The sequence below is a fragment of the Lithobates pipiens genome, unplaced genomic scaffold, assembly GCF_037356315.1.
Source record: "Lithobates pipiens isolate NorthernLeopardFrog02 unplaced genomic scaffold, aLitPip1_a1.2 Scaffold_19, whole genome shotgun sequence".
Classification (NCBI taxonomy): Eukaryota; Metazoa; Chordata; class Amphibia; order Anura; family Ranidae; genus Lithobates; species Lithobates pipiens.
The window spans coordinates 178723689-178742617 of NW_027507764.1; the positions used below are offsets into that span (position 1 = coordinate 178723689).

The 18929-nt window shown below is 42.1% G+C and overlaps 1 protein-coding gene across 2 annotated transcripts in view; it reads right to left on the reverse strand.

Moving 5' to 3' along the window:
- Nucleotides 1-11045, reverse strand: part of CPNE4 (copine 4) — a 660573-nt gene extending 649528 nt beyond the window's left edge. Inside the window, exon 1 of one of the 2 annotated variants that reach the window (XM_077491511.1) lies at nucleotides 10682-11045. The gene's annotated coding sequence lies outside the window, so the exon portion shown is untranslated. The remainder of the gene's footprint in view (nucleotides 1-10681) is intronic. The other variant, XM_077491512.1, reaches the window with a different exon arrangement.
- Nucleotides 11046-18929: the final 7884 nt, after the last annotated feature.

Here is an 18929-nt window from a genome sequence, read left to right on the forward strand (position 1 = left end):
CTCTGTAACCGCAAGCCAAACACAAAGTGAAGCATTACGGCAAACCCCCACCAGCTGCATGTTACCTTTAAAATGGGCTGTTGGGGTGGGGCGGCAGTAAAACCACAGCTTTACTGTCTATTTTTACTGCTCCCTGGCCTCCTGTGTAAATGAGGCCTTACATTCTTGAAAAAAAGAATTTGTATTACATGTTAGCAATGTTGCACATTTTTCATGAATTCTGCCAAGGCTTCTAACTGTGTACATACTGCCAGGAATATGTTGCAAATACATTATTAAATCATCCCCAGGATGTTTTACATACCAACATTTTGAGATGGGAATGAGGGACACCTACTAACAAACATATGTAAGCAGAGGACACGCCCCCTGCCACACCCCCTTAAAGGAAAATTAACCAAAATTATATCCAAAAGGACTTTTTTTTAGCACTACTATTCCTTTATATTGGCTCTTAAAATGTACAAATGCAGCAATTTAGAATTTAGATGAAAGGTTTATTACTGGAGAACACTTTTTGAAAGATAAAAAGTACATTTTATATACAACTATATAGATCAGACCAAAATGAGGGACCAAAGAGGGGCAGAGGGACATTGCTCCAAATTAGGGACAGTCCCTCAAAATCAGGGACAGTTGTGTTTTATACTGTCCATTTAACAACTAAGAGAATGATGATTGGTCACTGGAGAGGTCAATACCCCATGTGATGTCAGCACCAAGTTAGTTTGACAGTGTTCTAATCCATGTGGTAATGGGCTTGATTTACTACAGGTAAACAGACTGAGCACTTTGTAAATGCTGTGGCATTCTGCAAGAGCAGTTACTCCAGAGCTTAGCAAATGAGCAGATGCTCTGCTGTCTTCCATCATCCAATCATGTGCAAGCAAAAATGCTGTTTTTATTTTATTTTTATGTTCCTTGTATGTGATTGGGTATTCTTTTCAAAAAGAAGCTTTCTTCATTTACAAAGTCCTGGAGCCCACTGCCCTTTGCACAGTTTATTTTATACCTCCCAACATTTTGAGATGGGAATGAGGGACACCTACTAGCAAATGTATGTAGGCATAGGACACGCCCCCTCCCACACCCCGTTAAAGGTGAATTAACCCAAAAAAAAGTTAATTAAATCCACCAGGCCTTTTTTTACCACTATTATTTCTTTATATTGGCTTTCAAAATTTACAAATACAGCAATTTAGAATTTGGATGTAAGGTTTAGCACTGGGGAACACTTTTTGAAAGAAAAAAGTGCATTTTATATACAGCTATATAGATAAGACCAAAATGAGGAGGAATGAGGGACAGAGGCATACCTCCCAACATTTTGAGATGGGAATGAGGGAATGAGGGACACGCACTAACAAATGTACATAGGCATAGGACATGCCCCCTGCCACTCCCCCTTAAAGGGGAATTAACCAAAAAAAAAAAGGTTCAATAAATCCACAAGTGCTTTTTTTTTTACCACTATAGCTCTGTGAACATTTTTTGAAAGATAAATAATGCATTTTATATACAACTATATAGATCAGACCAAAATGAGGGACAAATGAAGAGGAAAGAGGGACAGAGGGAAATTTCTCCAAATCAGGGACAGTCCCTCGAAATCAGGGACAGATGGGAGCTATGCAGAGGGACATTGCTCTAAATCAGGGACAGTTGGGAGCTATGCAGAGGGACATTGCTCCAAATCAGGGACAGTTGGGAGCTATGCAGAGGCACATTGCTCCAAATCAGTGACAGTTGGGAGCTATGCAGAGGGAGATTGCTCCAAATCAGGGACAGTTGGGAGCTATGCAGAGGGACATTGCTCTAAATCAGGGACAGTTGGGAGCTATGCAGAGGGACATTGCTCCAAATCAGGGACAGTTGGGAGCTATGCAGAGGCACATTGCTCCAAATCAGTGACAGTTGGGAGCTATGCAGAGGGACATTGCTCCAAATCAGGGACAGATGGGATCTATGCAGAGGGACATTGCTCTAAATCAGGGACGGTTGGGAGCTATGCAGAGGGACATTGCTCCAAATCAGGGACAGTTGTGAGCTATGCAGAGGGACATTGCTCCAAATCAGGGACAGTTGGGAGCTATGCAGAGGGACATTGCTCCAAATCAGGGACAGTTGGGAGATTTGCAGAGGGACATTGCTCCAAATCAGTGACAGTTGGGAGATTTTCAGAGGGGCATTGCTGAAAATCAGGGACAGTTGGGAGCTATGCAGAGGGACATTGCTCCAAATCAGGGACAGTTGGGAGCTATGCAGAGGGACATTGCTCCAAATCAGGGACAGTTGGGAGATTTTCAGAGGGACATTGCTCCAAATCAGGGACAGTTGGGAGCTATGCAGAGGGACATTGCTCCAAATCAGGGACAGTTGGGAGCTATGCAGAGGGACATTGCTCCAAATCAGGGACAGTTGGGAGCTATGGTCTATTTGCCTTTAGTAAATCAACCCCAATACATCTGTACTGTGTATGGGTAGCTTATGCTTAGCTAACCCAGTCAGGACAGGGGACAGATCTGTGTTGATATTTTCCTGTCTCATTAAATATATGCCATGCTTGTTGAGCTGTTATGAACGTTACGCTCTTCAATAAATCACCCCCTGCTCTGCAGAAAATGGAGAAATAATCCAACTTCAAGCACTGTTAATAATTTTCTTTGCAAGCTAAAGTTTAAAAAACACACCGAGTATGAGCACATTTCCAGAGCTACGTCTCAGCAAAAGGCGCAATGTAAATTTCCTGTCACTGAGCACTAATTGCTAGTGACAAGCGCGCAGACAGCGAGCGCGAGGGAGGGGGAGAGAGGGGGAGAACACGAAAGGCTTCGCTTCCCCAGCACTGTGTGATACCAGTGAGAGCTGAGACAAGCACTAATGTCTGATTCACCTGGATCACACTCCGTTCTCACACATCCCAAACTGTGATTCACTCCAGCCATGTGCATTTTCTATTTGTAGCCTCTGATCTCACTACACTTACATGACTTTAAAAAGGGAGGTGGGTGGTGTGAGGTATGACACTACACTGCGAACAAATCTGACTTAGAAAATGTATACAACTAGGATTTCTACTATAAAGTACATGCATAGCTCCCAACTGTCCCTGATTTGGAGGGACTGTCCCTGATTTGGAGCAATGTCCCTCTGTCCCTCTGCCACCCTCATGTGTCCCTCATTTTGGTCTGATCTATATAGTTGTATATAAAACTAACTTTTTATCTTTCAAAAAGTGTTCCCCAGTGCTAAACCTTTCATCTTAATTCTAATTTGCTGCATTTGTACATTTTAAAAACCAATATAAAGGAATAGTAGTGTTAAAAATAAAGCCCTTGTGGATTTATTTAACCTTTTTTATTGGTTAATTCTCCTTTAAGGGGGTTTGGCAGTGGGCGTGTCCTATGCCTACATACCTATGCTAGTAGGTGTCCCTCATTCCCATCTCAAAATGTTGGGAGGTATGCATAATATATATATTCTGTTATATAGAATGCCAACTATTATTTTAAAGAGGAGCTGCAGTCTACTCACATCATTTGTAATAAAAACATCTTTGCTATTCTGAAGCTTCCCTCTCAACCACTTTGCATATTATTTTATAAATACTGGGATTGTGTACTTGCCAAATATGCTGCAGAAATCTCCCTCCACTGAGTCTGGCTGTAACCAATTTAACTGTGGGCAGCTGAAGCTGTTGTCTGTTCACCTCCTGGATTTACACAGACACACAGAGGCATACCTCCAGCTCTGCAGCTCTCATTGGCCGTCTTATGACTCACCCCCTCCCTTTCCGGTGTTCTGGCATATTCAGTCTGGCCATCATATAGCGTCCGCCCCGTACTGCGCATGCGCATTTACGGGGCAGAAGAAGCTTCGTAAAATTTCCGAAGCTGAATGGCGTCTGTGCCGTGAGTGGAGGTGGTAGCCCCACCATCCAAGCGGACATAGGGTTGTGAAAATTGGACGGCCCCTCGTGGGCGAGCTTCGCTCGCCACGCTTCGGGCTCGGCCTCACTGCGCTCGCCTCTTTTTTATTCCTACTCTATGTCCACTTGGATGGTGGGGCTAGAACCTGGACTCAGTGCGCAGGCACCGTTCATCCTCGGCTATTTTCGGAATCTGTGTTGCTGTGTACTGCGCATGCGCAGTACACAGCGGACGCTATCTGATGGGGGACCTTATATGATAAGACACCGGCAAACTCTCACAAGAGTGAGAGAGAGAGCTGTGCATGATGTCATCAGCCAATGACCAGACAAGAAACAGGAAATTGGCTGTATAAGGTATTTACTGGCAGAAAAAAAAAATGTTTTACCATCCAGAGTTAAAACAAGAAGGGCAGAGGCAGATGAAAAAAATGACTCAAGTTTCACTTTAACCTTAATTAGATGTCGTGTACTCATTTAAAATGTGTTATGTCTAAAGCTTACCACACACCTTACAATCTGATCATAGAATCTCCTTCATGGATGGATGCATAGATGTATTTATATGTATGTGTGTGTATATCTATATATATTTATATCTATCTATATATATATATATATATATATATATATATATATATATGTATATGTATATATATAGAGAGAGCGAGAGAGAGATATCTATCTATCAAACTATATATATATATATATATATATATATATATATATATATATATATATATATATATATATTTGTATATTTGTTTGTGTGCGTGTGTATATGTATTTATATATATATATGTATACATGTATCAAAGATGTAATGCAAGGTTCCACTTGATTGGATACAGGTTGATTGGATAGTTTGATTTATCCTCATATTATATAATGTTGGCAATCAGATTGTAACGTTTGACATTCTTATGAATACTATCCCTATTTTAGAGAGGGCACATGACACTTTGACGCTTTTGGCTTAGCTTTTCATAGTTTCTCCACGAATAGTTTTCATAGTTCAGTGGTCGCTGGTTCTCTATTTTTTTGGGGGGGTGCCAAACAATAGCCCCAGCCCCCTCATTTGGTCGAACCCCCCGTCACTCAGCGTAAAAAGACCCTCCCCCCATCACTCACCCGTCTGTCCACCCATCAGCCCCACATTTACCCCATCCAGGTCGCGGGCAGCTTTGGCGCCTCCCCCTGCTCCCGGCCAATATAGTCGCTTCTCCTCTAGGCCAATCAGGTCTTAGGACCCACTTTCTGATTGGGTGGGAGGAGCAGCAGGAAGACAATATCAAATATTAATTTGCTATTGTCACACAAATGGGTGGGCTCAGGGCGCACTAATTGGCTTTTTTTTAAGCGAATTAGAGCCTCAGACTCAGGCTTACGTGCTTCAAAAAATACCAAAAAAACAACCGGCACCTTGCATGTGGATTAGGGGCTGGGCGCATGGATTAGGGGGGCAGCACACCTGCACCCCTAATGGAGTGGCCGCCATTGTCATAATTTCTCTTATATGGGCTTTGCTACAGTATTTTGCACTTATTCCTGTGAACAGCCTGTGGTTAGTTTGCTAATTTCATTTTTCTTCTGCAATGTGATAACTTGCCAATGGTCTATGCAATAAATTCCTTGTGTTTATGTTATATTGCACAGACTTTGGGGGATGGGGGGGGGGGGGTGGGTTACTAAAACTGGAGCACTCAGAATCTGGTGCAGCTGTGCAAGGTAGTCAATCAGCTTTTAACCTCAGCTTGTTCAATTAAAGTGGTAGTAAAGCCCACTTTGGGATTTTTACCTACAGGTAGGCCTATACTAAGGCTTACCTGTAAGTAAAATGAATATCTCCTAAACATGCACCGTTTAGGAGATATTACTGCTGCACGCAGCCAGTGATGTCACCAGCACATGCGCTCTGAAGGGCCAACATGCCGTGCTGGAGACCTTCAGCGCTTCATGCCGAAACCTAGGACTTTTGCACGCATGCAGGGGAATGACGTCATCGCACCTTTGGCCATTCACACTTCTGGAGCACACAAACCCGGAAGAAAGACTGGGGGAAGATGTCAGCCCTCTAAGCGGTGACAATGCTCCACTGGAGGCTACAAATCACACATTTTTTCATGTCTTTTGTATGTACATTTTATACTGTTCTCTCTTTTTAATGACTTTTCAATACTAATAAATACAACATATTTAATACTATTTATATTTGACTTTTATACATTTCTTGAGCCTAAAAATTCTCAGTTGCTTAGGGGGAGATTCCAGTCTCTGTAAGGTTGCGCCAGAGATTGGAATCTCCCAAAAGCTACCAGTATCGCGAGGGATCCTACCCATCCCTCCCACAGTCTCTTTCAGCTCTTGCCATCAGGTAGAAGGTACTGGAGTATCAAAACCAGGGCCGTCAGACTGCTCAACAGTTTTTTCCCTCCAGGTTGTGAGAGCCCTCAACTCCAATCCTCTTTGAAACCTCTTCTACAACCTATAAATTGTGACCAGGAACGTCTCACGTCCCCTCCTTTGTCCACTAGACACTTTTATAAACACTTGCTGCTACAAAGACGTTTGGAAACATATAGTAAATGTACAGTTACGTAGTTCCCAGATGTGTATAGGTTTTTTTTATTGGTGTTTTTATTCTTTGTATATTTATTTATAATTATGTTTAATTTGTATGTAGCACCATGGCCCTGTGAGATACGACATTTTGTTCTACTGTATGTTCTTACGTGTAGTAGAATGACAATAAAGCTTGACTTGACTTGACTTCCAGATCACAGTAAATGAGCAAAAGCTCTGCTGACTTCCATTATCCAATCATGTGCAAGCAAAAATGCTGTTTTATTTTTATTTTTCTTGCACATGATTGAGTACGCTTTGCAAAGTGAAGCTTTACCTCATTTACTAAGCTCTGGAGCAACTGCCCTTGCAAAGTGCAAGTGCACTTTGCAGAGTGCACAGTCCTTTTGCCTTTAGTAAATCAATGCCACTTGTGTGTGTATATACATAGGTAGCCAGGTGGCTTAGCGGCTAGCATTCCTACCTTGCTGTACTAGGGGGAAATCGCATGATATATGCATGGAGTTTTCATGCTCTCCCTGTGCTTGTAATAAAACACACCAGAGCTAATCCAAGTGAGCCACTTGCAATGATGATCTAAGAACAAACACCAAAAATAACAAATAAAACAAAACATTTAGCGCTATACAAAAATTATTAAAGTCCAAATTGTGTAAAATCTCCCTGTGCTTGCATGCATTTCCGCACACATTTCAAAGACTTGCTGGTAGGTTAATTGGCTGCTGCCTAAATTGATCCTAGTTTATATGCATCTTAGGTAGGGACCTTAGACTGTAAGCTTCTTGAAGACATGGACTAATGTGAATATACGATGTGTAAACTTGCCGGCGCTATATAAATAAATTCCCACGTTTTGGTAAACTGGCTGAACCGTGACTCCGTAGTACACCTCCTACATACAATTCTTAACACTTGTAGAGGACACTTACACAGACAGTTCCAGGACATTACAATCCATTATAATACATGTACTGCAATTAGGCAATCTTTTACCCTTGTATAGCTCACTTATATTGTGTATATTCCATTAAGCAAAATGGTTAGATTGATTTACTAATGGCGTGCGTTTTTAGGCAGCCCGAATAAGCTGTATTCACTTTATGTGCATAGTTATATGACTTTTCTTTTTAAATTCCTTGATACATAAATTGGGCGTTATCAAAAGCTCAAAAATGTACTCCTTTAGTTAATCACCCCCCCGCCCCCCCCATACATTCTGTTCTAATTACGCATACATTCTTTTACTAGAGATCTTGTAACAATTTAGTTGATTTGATATTTGACATGAAAAACACGCTGCAAAAAAAAAAAAAAAAAATTCGACATAAATGAATGTCATCTAAACAAATTAAAATACAATTAAAAATAACAATAACAAATTAAAATAACAAATGAGCCTATACACATACATTCAACTTTCAGTGTTTTTAATAGTTCATCACCACTTCCACCAATAAAGATGTATAAAAAGGATATTTACTAAAGTTTGTAAACTCAGTTAACCCCATGTTTAAACAGCCAATCGGGTTATGGGGAAGTTGCTGTTTTTTTTTTTTTTTTTTTTTTTATCTACCATTAAACTGATCAGTGCTTGAATCTGGTTTAGTTGACAATGCTTTGGTAAGTCGTCCACTTATTGTGTAAAACTGACCATACACCGACGCAATTCAGTTGCACAATCTACCAGCAATTATGTAGCATGAGAGCCTTGAATACGTATAAATGGAATTGGTTGTGTATGTAGAACATCTACTACTTTAGTTGATTTATTGAAGATTGCACTGAGATCAGGTCGTAACGTGTATTGTAGTATTCCTGACCACATATTCCAAAGAAGGATTATAGAATTGAACTGTATGAACACCTTTATGTCTAGGGCCATACAAGATAAAACATAGTTGTGCTGGTAGGTTATTTGGCTCCTTTCCAAATTGGTCCCAGCAAGTGCATCCGTAAGTATACACATGAGATGGGGACTTTAGATTGTAAGCTCATTGAGGGGGCGGCTCTGATGCAAATGTACAATATATGTAAAGCGCTGTATAAATTGTAGTGCTAAATATAAATGCCTGTAATAAATAAATAAAATAACGGATCAAGATGTATGAAAACACATTGGAATACATTAAATATTTATGAATAGGTATTAACACTCTCCCTGTGCCTTTGTGGGTTTCCTCCAGGTACTCCGGTTTCCTCCAACACTCCAAAGACATGCTGGTGGTCTAAGTGGCTCCTGTCTAAATTGGCCCTAGGGTGTGTATGTATGAATGTGAGTTAGGGACTTTAGATTGTCAGCTTCCAAGTTTTTTGTCAAAGTTTAATCAAACAAGCTGAAGATGGCAGAGCTGCACCAGATTTTGCACTTTCCAGTTTTAATAATTCAACCCCAAAGTCTTTTTAATAACCGTACAATTATTCTAGTGTTTCTCAATGACAGACACTAGTACTAGACATTCACAATCTTTATGTGTATGGGATGATCTTACAGTCTAGAGCTCACCACACATGTTACAAATCTGATTGTACCATCTCGTTTTTATCTGCCAACAAGTATGCTAATTGGATACTAACTGATTGAGTAGATTAGGTAGGTCCTCATATTACATAGTTTTGGTACATGAGCAGTTTCCACCTCTCAGATATGTAACCACTTACACTGATGATCTTTTAAGGGGGTATTCTTCCCACTGACCATCATGCTAATGTACCGTGAGCTTGTATGTAATTAATATAGATGTAGTAATTAACGGCGGACACCTGAAAGTTATTTCAAGGGTTCCTTCTTTTTTTAAAAAAGCTTGAGAAAGGCCGGATAAAAGTCACTTTTATGACAACCTTTCAATTTTACAGAACAAAAATAAAGGCTGGACGGCCGCACTCCGATGCAATCTCCTTTATTCCATGTAAAATAAAAGCATGTACAGCACAACTGGTGAACTAACAGTCCCAGCTAACGCGTTTCACATCTAGAACCGATGCTTAATCAATTTTATGCATGATAACAATATAGGAGACGGAAAAAAAGACATAGTGGATGTGGCTAGCCTAAAACATAAAGTGCACTTGCAATAGAATGATCTACACAGCAAAGCCATATTACAAAGAAAATGAATCCAATAAGTGGATTTTAATGCAAAAAGTTTTATACTTTTCGAGTTACTGAAACTTATTTTAACGTGACAGCTATTCCGAAGGGAAGCCCTAGTTCTAGCAACGTAGCGATTGGCAGTAAACTACAACTTATTGCTAGCACAGATGTCGCATGCCTTTACTATGTGCTACTGACATGACGCACTCAAGCCGTCTATGCACATTATATATTAATCTGTTTCAGCTGTTTACTGTTAGTGGTGCCTTTATTGTGAATTAGGTTAATTCCAGTTTATATGCCTTCATTTTATTTCTTTCTAACTCTTATTCTATGCAAAAAAAAAAAAAAATCATTTTTTTTTTTTAAATATTCAGCAGAATCTATATGAAATCAGATGCGAGCATTGGGCTTTCTATACTGATACTGTATGTTTTATTCATATTACAGCATAGGGATCCCCATGTTAAAATCTGTAATAGAGAATACTTAAATTAGAAATAATGTTCCTAAAGGTGCAAAAGGTCACTTTTGTAGTAGATTGAGATTTCCCTATGGGTAGCCACTAATCTTGCACCTTGTAATAGCTTCAGAAAATATTTGAATACTGACACATAGCCGTTAATCTTTTGTGACAGGTACCCACGATGATATATACAGAATGTCAGCTGTCATTCAGCATCCACTTTTAATTAATAAAAAGAATGCCTAGACCGGCTGTAGGCTGTGGAAGTGTAATGTAACCAATAATAATAATTATTATTATTTTTTATATATACATCCTGATAAATGTAGACAAATATTTCTATAAAGTTACAATAGGCAGAAAGAAAAGTGCAGTTAAAGTGAGATTTGGTGCTGATGTTGGAAAGGTTACATTAACGATCCAATTACACAGCAATGCCTAGGATGCAATCAGTTATCCTATATGTCCTTACAGAACAGGGGTCAGGTGGGGGCAATACAATTTCCATAAAGTTAAAGGAGAAATCGCAACATTTGTATCCATTACCTGTCAAAGGAAATACTATAATAAAACAAAACCCCATCTAGATATGTGAATAATTGGAAGCACCTACCTTAATGCAGAAGATCACTGTAGGTTTGACTAGTCCAGATGCTATATAAAAAGTTCCTTTCCTTTAGATCTCTTGCAGTCCCTTTGGCTGTAGTTACATAAGGAAGATGGTTTTGTAAGCTGATGAGTTTGAGGGTACCTCTGAAAATCCCAGCTCCATCCTCAGTGCCCAAGGAAGTTGAAGGTTGCCTGGGGGGTAGGATGCTGTGCCAAGATCTTATCACTTGGATGGAGGACTAGTCAGACGAGGGGAAAAGGAGATGTGGAGTGGTGAAAGTGGGATGAAAGGAGTGAGAGGTCTGTGACTAGGAGACTGCACACACAATGAGAATAATCCACCTTCTCTGGCTCATCACAGTCTCATGCTACATCTAGCTACTGTCTAGATCACTGAGCCCAAGCGCCCTCTAGTGGCTGCTTTTTATCATCACGACTCACGGAGTTCCCATGGGTTCTTAGTGAAAGTTCACATTCATTAATCTGACTTTTAGCCTTTAAAACTGCAGCTAAAAAAAATAAAAAAAATAAAAAAAAATATATTTTTAATATTGTCAGTGTTACATGGAACCAAAAATGTGTTTTCTTTCTTTTTTTTTTTTTTACCAATTTAATGCTATTTTCTTTTTAGTTTAGATAAAGCAAAATGTATGTATTACAGAGATTTATATAGGACTGACTGTACTTTTACATCAATCCATTCCCAGAAAGAGCTCACAATCCATGCTCACTAGCTCACATACACATACTATGGACAATTTAGACATTCAACAATTAAAGGGTATGTTCACCTTTGTAAAATAAATAAATAAATAAATAAATGCACATATTTTTGCTGAAAACAAAAGGTGCATTTATTGTGTTTTGTATAGAAGCCTGCAGAGCATTGCACTTACAATCAGTGGACCATGCAGTGGCGGCTGGTGGTATGTTTGGGGGGGGGGCGGCGGCAAACAATGCACCCACAAAAAATTCCCCAGAGCAGGTCGGGTTACCCACACCCCCCACCTGTGCGTCTGTCAGTCGGGTCCGCACACAATCACCACAACCATCGGTCGGTCAACGTGCCTCGCACTTACCCACAGGCAGCGTTTCCCTCCGGGTGGCGGCTTCGTCCCCTGTGTCTCCTCCGGAGGCCTCCACGTCTCCTCCCTTCTCCTCTCTACTCGCCATGGTCCTATAGGATCACTTGTCATTTTAGCCAATCAGGAAACAGGTTTTAGGACCCGCTTCCTGATTGGCGGGGAGGAGAGTCAGTGTGACAATAGAGAATATTCATTTGCTATTATCACACAACTGGGTGGGCTGGGAGCGCAGTGCTCTGCGTCCCGAGCCCACCCTCTTTTGAAGCCCATTAGACCCTCTGGCTCTAATAACATGCTTTAAAAAACCACCCCCTCCATTGGAATCCATGCATCCGGCACCCCGAATGCAGATTAGGGGGCCGGAGGCATGTATAGGCTCCTGCACAGGAACCCCACAGCTCTCTGTCTGCTCCTCTGTAAGGGCTGTCAGTTTGAAAGCTGCAGGGCTTGTGAATGAACTACAGGGGCGCTCATCAACACCCTCGCTGTTCATTGAGAACTAACAAGCTGTCTAATGTGGTCAAAGATGGGACTTGTAATTTTCTCATTCACAGATTGTTGCAAATGAATTGTTCAGCTGTGTGGGCAGAGCTCCACATAGCCGCACCGATTTTGAAATATGACGGCGGGTGAGGGAAGATGAACTCCCTGCCTGCTGTCACAGAGAGGTGGTTTTGGTGAAATGAACCATGGGAAGAGATACATGTAACATGCTCCTAAAGGTGAACCTATGGCGGCTGGTGCTCCGTCGGGGGGGGGGGGGGAGGTGGCCAGCAAACTCCCTCCCCTCCGTTGCTCAGCTGATTGCCTGTGATATGGCCTATGGTGGGATATGATCCCAGTCCCCCCCAGTACATACCGGTATAAAAGAATCCAGCAGCAGCCAGTTGCTCGGGGCTGAGCCCAGTGTTTTGCGACCAGTTGTGGAAGGTCCCCATGTGGCTGATCATGTATAATAGCTTGGGGTAGACGGTGGGGTTGTCGTTCTACTGCCCGGGCAGTCGGCACAGCCTCAGCTCAGTGTCTGTCCTGTAGAACCAGATGCTGGGGGATGGGGACATTGCTGGGCTCAGTTCCCCGGAGGAAGGGACGGGTAGGGAAATATTTGTGGTGCCCTTATCAGCCAGTCCCCGGGCTCCCAGCTCTGGATGATCCCCCCGCAGGAGAAACACTGGACATGGTGCCCAGAAAGAAGAAGCCGGCTCAGGCCAGGTGATGGGGGGACACCGAGCCTGACCAGCCACTGGAGCAGAGGATGTTCTGGAAGAGACCGGACAGCCGCTTCTCCTTCTGGCCACTCAAAATTAAGACTCACTTCCCGATTGGTCAGGAGGAGAAGCAGGAAGACAACAGCAAATATTAATTCGCTATTGTCACACAAGTGGGTGGGCTTTATGACTGCCCCCTTTAGGGCAAGTGGCATCTCTTTGATTTGAAGAATGGGGGGTATGTGCTGGGGGGGTGCTTTGGGAGGGAAAATTACTTGTGCTAGAAAGTAGGGTGGGGAGGATTTCAAATCCGACCTCCCCCACCCCCTCTTTCCTTCCAAAGCATCCCTCCAACACATATCTTTTTACCACCTTCCTATCACTCTTCCAGCTAGGTGTATACCTTGTTACCTACCCCCTCCCCTCCTCTTCCCGGTTACTGTGCCCCCCTCCTCTGTATATATCCATAAACTAAACACAGATCTCAGATCATCTGTGTGGCTCCTGCAGTTTAATAGCTCTTAGATCTTTGTGGTCAGTGTACATGCCAGGTAAGTATCCTTTGCCTACATGCAGTTTGAAAATTTTCTTTATTGTCAGAAAATTGGGAGGTATGTGTAGTGGCGGCTCCTGAAGAGCATGCACTATGTGTTTTTCAAAGTTAAGGTTATACCTAAACTGCAGTTTGGTTAAGGTACAATTGTCTAAATTTGGACTATGAGATGTTCAGCCTAGCCACAGGGGGCACTGTCTCTTCTGGCAGGCATGGAACTATGGTCTGGTTAGGTGCTTAAGCTACTCTCTCTCGGAGCCCGCCCAGTGGGAGTGGTGCTCTTGCTGTGCTTTATGGGGGAGGGTATTTAAGATGCAGATGTCACGTGGTTCAGGGTTCCGGTCCAGAATGATGTACTGACTTCACGGTCTTGGTCCTCCTGACCAGCCCCCAGGAAGGCTATGGCCTGGGGTGCAGATCCACCTGATATTGATGTCTCGGGGCTGGCTAGCCCGAGGCAAGGAAACTAAATTAGGATTCTGAGGTGGTTGGGTGCCGTCTCCGGTTTGGGAGAGACCCAGTGACTTCACGCTATCCAGGGGAGGACTCTTCAGAAGAAGGCCACGTACATGTTGGTTTCTTAGTAAGAACCTGGAGGAGCTGGAGTACCCAAGAGAATCCGGTCTCGTGGATATCGCCAAGCTGGCTGAAAGATGCAGGTATCCCACGAGTGTTCTTCAAGTTTAGTTTCCCTACGTTTTCTACAACAACGCCTGTGGCAGAGACATATCTTGTATGTTCTACAACAATGTCTATGGCAGAGACTTGTTCCTGAGTAAGCACCTTGTTGGCTGCTAGGCCTTGTGAGAGAAGGACTGTCCAACTTGAGTGAACATCCAGTTGTGAATGGCTATTCTCTGGATGCAGTCAAAGTAAGCAAGTTCTTCAACATTTCGACTTTGACACTAAGAGTACCTGAACTTCCTTTCCAACCCTCTGATCCCAATTTAAGAGACTGTTCATTGTCTACGTTTTTGCAAATAAAATCCATTCAAGTGGATCTGTTGTCAGTCTCTCGAGTTACTGGGCGATCTACCACAGGACACCCCCAGACGTGAAGCGAGGAAGAAGAAGGTAACGGTAAGCCCAAATCTAACCAGCAGCTCCTTTCGGGGGTTAGTGCTACATATGCTTTAAATCATATGCTTTTGTAACCTTTATTTTTTCTTTATATTGGCTTTTCAAAATAGGAAATACAGTAATAGAGAGATTGGACAAAATGAGTGCATAATAACACTTTTAGTAGTATAACATATAACATCAGACCTAAAAAGGGACAATTGAGGCAATGCGAAGGATAGATGGATTTGATCTTAAAAGAGGAGTAGTCCCTCCAAATGAGATATAGTTAGGAACGATAAACTAACAAAAAACAAATATGTAAACTTTGTGCAGACAGTGTCCTGATGGGGGTTCAAACCAGGGACCCCAGGACTTCAAGACAGAAGTGCTAACCAATAAATGCTCATTCAGTATGTGGTGGGGTATGAATTGAGTGACCTCAGTCAAACCGGAACCTCATTCCTTAATTTATTAGAACATAAATATAGGATTATAGCAGTGCCCAATATATTATAGAAAACAATATTGTTTATAATATAAAAATATATTTTATTACATAAAAACATCAGACAAAACATTCATGGGTGCATAAAATACAGAGTATCCAAGTAATAAATACTGAGAGTATCCATGTGTCAATGGCAATTACTAGTAGCGATCCCTACATGTTTCGCCAAGCATTGGCTTCTTCAGGAGAATATGTAATTGCCAGTATATGACAGTGGCTCTAATAACTTGTTCAGTATGATTCACTGGGATTGGCTCTGTGTCTTCCAGAGCACACCATTGGCTGTATGATCAGTGTAGGTCACTGGTATAGACAAGCCATAGGTCACTGTGTAAAATACTATCTGCTTTAGATTTATTAACAACTATGTAGTGCGTACCTAAACTAACCAATTCTTTTTTATCCAGTCAAGAAGTTCTTACCCTACATCATTTTTGAAAAATCTAAAGACGATTATACAGGCGGTTAGTAACATATGTGACCATCTTAAGTCACATAATCCCTTGAGTCAGAATACATTCACAATAATCCAGTGACATTTATGGATTGATATAACAGAGATATTTAGCAAAAAAAAAATGGTGCTTGTTACATAAGGAAAATAATATTTTATAATACTTGCTTCCAAATGTACATTATGCATGTGAAAAGTGACACATTATTTGTGATCTGAAAACTGAAAAAAAGAACGACTGGATGTGCAACTGTTCCCTGCAACTGTATATTTATTGAGTCTGTTCAGTCTAAAGCTAAGTACACTATAAAAAAATTGGGCTAACGATCATCTGGTTTTCCTCGATGTTTAACAGCATGTCAAAACAGCGGATGGTTCTAATTGCACAAAAACTCTTCTAAGACAAAGGTTTTTTTTTTGTTGTTTATTGTTTCTGATCATATCCGATTTTTCTTGTTTGAAAACTGTGAAAACCGTACGAAACCAATACACATTAAATGAAAATAGTTATTTCTGTTTATGTGCGAGAAACATTTTGCAGATTGTCCCTTCAAAAATTTTTGTTTGGAAAGTTTGAATATTGAATTTTGGATGTTAAATTTGTGTACACGTGTAGCAGCCACACTTTGGACAAGGTGTCTGCACCTGTACAAATTATTTTTTTTTTTCTCAGAACAGTAAAGGGGTTCTGAGGACTGATTATGTAGCTTTAACTTTGGCATCAGTTTGGCTGGGCTGTTTTATGCCGCGTACACACGATCGGAATTCCGGCCAGAAAAAGACAAATGAGAGCTTTTCATCGGAAAATGCGACTGTGTGTACGCTCCATCGGAATTTAGCTGTCCGAATTTCCGCCAGCCACAAATTGATAGAAAGTTTTTCCATAGGGAAAATTGAGAACATGCTATCGGAAATTCCAATCGTGTGTATGCAATTCCTACATGCCAAAAATCACCCATGCTCAGATTCAACTACGAGATAGAAGCTATTGGCTACTGGCTATTGAACTACCTTTTTCTAGTCCCGTCGTATGTGTTGTACGTCACCGCGTTATAAACGACCGGAATTTGGTGTGACCGTGTGTAGGCAAGACAGCTTGAGCCGAATTCCGTTGGAATTCCATTGGGAAAACCATCAGAGCTTTTTCCGACGAGAATTTCGATCGTGTGTACGCATTAGAGTTCTGCCTGGTCATGCGTAACCTTAGGTGCACATGACAGGCCCAGAACCAGGCCTGGTTGGACGTTTTGGGTATCAGCATTCCCCGGAGCCAATCAGTGGGTGCGTCTGGCCCCACTGAGGAGTCTGGGGAAGGGTAGATGTTGAAGTCAAGGTTCGTCCATGAGGCCATAGTTGCCTGTTCTTGGAGCTGGACCGGGGTAGCCCCGTGAGGGGTCCCGGTCACGGGAGCGTGTGCCGGCCCGCAACTTGGTCAGTGTGACTAGCCTACGGTGTTGTGTATTTGTTAGGTAGTTGGCTTGCCTAAGTCGAGGAAAAGGTTACCCGTTCCCAGGCTTTTTGTCTTGGGGCGACCATCCACCAGTTGTTATATATAAATAGGGGGAAGGTCCAGTCCGGGCATGCTTGCGAAAGCTGAGAGTCCGATGGTAACTAATAGGAATAGAAATAGGTCTGAACTCACAAATGCGCTTCTGGAAGAATGGTCAAACATTCCCATAGACACAGTCCTAAACCTTGTGGACAGCCTTCCCAGAAGAGTGGAAGCTGTTATAGCTGCAAAGGGTGGGCCAACTCAATAATGAATCCTACAGACTAAGACTGAGATGCCATTAAAGTTCATGTGCTTGTAAAGGCAGACATAGTTACATAGATACAGACAGTGGCGGCTGGTGCTCAAAATTTTTGGGGTGGCAGACAAACTAAACAATTCTGGAAAAAAAAACATGCTATCAATCGCAGCCATTGTGCCCTTCAAATTCAGCCACTGTGCCCATCAAACGCAGCCACTGTGCCCATCAGTTGCTGCTACTGTGCCCATCAATTGCCACCACTGTGCGATCAATTGCTGCCACTGTGCCCATAAATTGCTGCCACTGTGCCATCACACGCAGCCACTGTGCCCAACAGCCACTGTGCCCATCAAACACAGCCGCTGTGCCTTCAATTGCCACCACTGTGCAATCAAACGCAGCCACTGTGCCCATCAATTGCCGCCACTGTGCCATCAAATGCCACCACTGTGCCATCAAATGCAGCCATTGCACTCATCAATTGCCGCCACTGTGCCATCAAATGCAGCCCTTGTGCCCCATAAAATGCAGCCACTGTGCATATCAATTGCCGCCAGTGTGCCCATCAATTGCCACCACTGTGCTCATCAATTGCTCCCACTGTGCCCCATCAAACGCAGCCACTGTGCCATATCAAATGCTACCAGTGTGCCCCCCACCGTCCCACCATCTGCACTTACCTGCCACAGTGGGACGGCTCCTCAATGACTTCTCCTGTCCTCTCTTCCTGTCCTCTGCTATGATTGGACACCTGGCATCCGATCACGGCTCCTGTAGTTTCAGCCAATCAGGTAACGGGTAACAGATCCGAGCACCTGATTGGCGGAGAGGTGATTTAGTGTTAGGAAAGCGAATATTCATTCGCTTTTCCAACAGAGCTGGGTGACCTTTTTTGACGTCTATTAGAGCCTATGGCTCTAATCAGGTGCTTATAAAACACCCCCCTCCCCTGTAATTCAGGCACCTTGCACCCGAAAAGGGGCCGGACGCCTGAATAGGGGGTGGCGATGGCGGCCATAGATAGATTCAGGCAATGCATGAATTTATCTATTGGTGCTAGAGGGGGTGGCAGGCTCGTGTGCCCTTATGGATGCACCGCCACTGGTTACATAGTAGATGAGGTTGAAAAAAGACACACGTCCATCAAGTCCAACCTATGTGTGTAATTTTATGTCAGTATTACATTGTATATCCCTGTATGTCGTGATTGTTCAGGTGCTTATCTAATAGTTTTTTAAATGATCGATGCTCCCCACTGAAACAACTGCCTGTGGAAGAGAATTCCACATCCTAGCCGCTCTTACAGATGTCCCAATACTTTTGGTAATATAGTGTATATTGGTATTTTATATAAATGAGGTAGGCAACAATTAAAACAAAAATCAATTCATTTACACATATTTTTTATGAAAGATATTGTGTAACAAAATATAAACTTTGATGCACTTATATGTAAATACACAGCTTTATATATTGTGAAGCTATCTATGGTCTTTCTAAGATGCAGCATACTGTCACGTGTATAAAAACCAATATACTCTTGGATTAGGTGTATATCAAAATGTCATTTTCTATTATTTTTGAGATGTAACTTACACTTCTATATAAACTCATTGTGAAGCACATATGGG